Raw genomic sequence first — 1671 nt, 5'->3', positions numbered from 1 at the left:
GCACACACACACACACACACACACACACACACACACACGCACACACACACACACACACACACACACACCCGTGTCTGGCCGTCGGGGTATGTAGTGTTGCAGTTACGTGCTTCGCAGTGGCCTGTAGGAGGCCCGAGTTCGATTCACTTGAGGGGTTATTTCTATTGAGTATCTTGATCTTTCTGCTGGGATATTTAAACCCACTTAATAGCCCCAGTTGGTCCAGACAAGCAAGGTTGAATCCCGCTGCTCAACGTTTATAAGTTTTATAGACGGGGGCGTAAAAACCCTTTTAAACAGCATCATCAACAACAACAACAACAGCAGCAACGCTACCAGTAATAATACTAGAAATAACTAGCTGGGCCCCCTTTCAATGAAAGGAATGGTCGGTGCTTTAATATCAACTAAACATCGTTGGCCTACTATTGCACTCTACTGGAATGGGGGAAATAAATCTTGAGAGATGCCAAAAATTAGAAGGTCTTGTTCTATACTCTCAAAACAAAATGCGCCTCGCGAAATTTCACTTCCGGATTTTGTTATATTACAGAGACAGAAGCGTCAGCCTACAAAAGCGATCGGCGAAATAAAGAAATTTAGCTTTTGGAAGCAAAACCGTCTCAAAACTGAAAAAACCAAGGGCGTCATGATCTGGGGAATATTTTAAAGAATCTTTTGGCGGAAACCGCATGTCGATCGGTGCAGCCATTAAAAAGTCTTTTGAATAGCAAAATTATGCCACCACAAATAGATAATAGATAATAATAATAATGACTGTTTTTAGATAATATGTTTGCAACGTACTAAAAGATTATTGTGATATTGTAATAAGTTTTCTGTCAGTGTAAAAAAGATTGACAGTATCACTCTGATTAAATTTTGTGATCAATTTTTTTTTGTCTGAGTATCGTATGTGACGTTAAAAGAGCAGTTACAAGAAAAATATGAGACTTAGGAAAGTAAATCTTTAGTACTTTGCAGGTTGTGTATACAGAAACTTTGCGTGAAAATATCAAGGCTGTATCAATTCAGTCTTTTTCAGAATCCCTGCATAGAATTTGCGCGAATTTTGGTCTGTCGAACCCTTTGCATCTAAAGAAGCAAAAAAATTGACAGCGAAATCATACAGGGATAGTGTGTTTCTGTTTCTTGACCCATATTGGTTACTGGTAATCCCAGTATACTTAATGTAGAGCCGAAACAAAAATTTCTCTTCAGCTGTATCTAGTGCCCCGTGCGATTTAAATGCGAATAAAATGAAATTTTTAATATAACAAAACTACGTGTAGATTCTATAGCCTGTTGAAAATTTCTTTTGTGTGTGAGTTGTTGGCCATACGAAAAGCACCCAGAATGATTTGGCAAATTAATAATAATAATAGTTATGGATTTCCATGCTCTATTTGCTAATTTGACCAAAAAATGTGCTTTATATGAAACGTGATTTGTTATATTTATAACCTTTAGTAAGCATATACAGTAAGGCTGCTCCAGAGGATAGTGAAATGTGGTCGTCTTCTCTAACTCACGCCAATCCAATTCGTTTAAAGCGGGGGTTTTCAAATTACTACAGTGTTGAGCTTGTTGCTCCTTCCGCAAACTCATTTTTCTTCACATATTATTATTATGTACGCACGCTCGCTCGCACACACACACATACACACACAC

The sequence above is a fragment of the Aplysia californica genome, unplaced genomic scaffold (genome assembly GCF_000002075.1).
Source record: "Aplysia californica isolate F4 #8 unplaced genomic scaffold, AplCal3.0 scaffold00631, whole genome shotgun sequence".
Taxonomy (NCBI): Eukaryota; Metazoa; Mollusca; class Gastropoda; order Aplysiida; family Aplysiidae; genus Aplysia; species Aplysia californica.
This window is presented reverse-complemented; position numbering follows the sequence as displayed.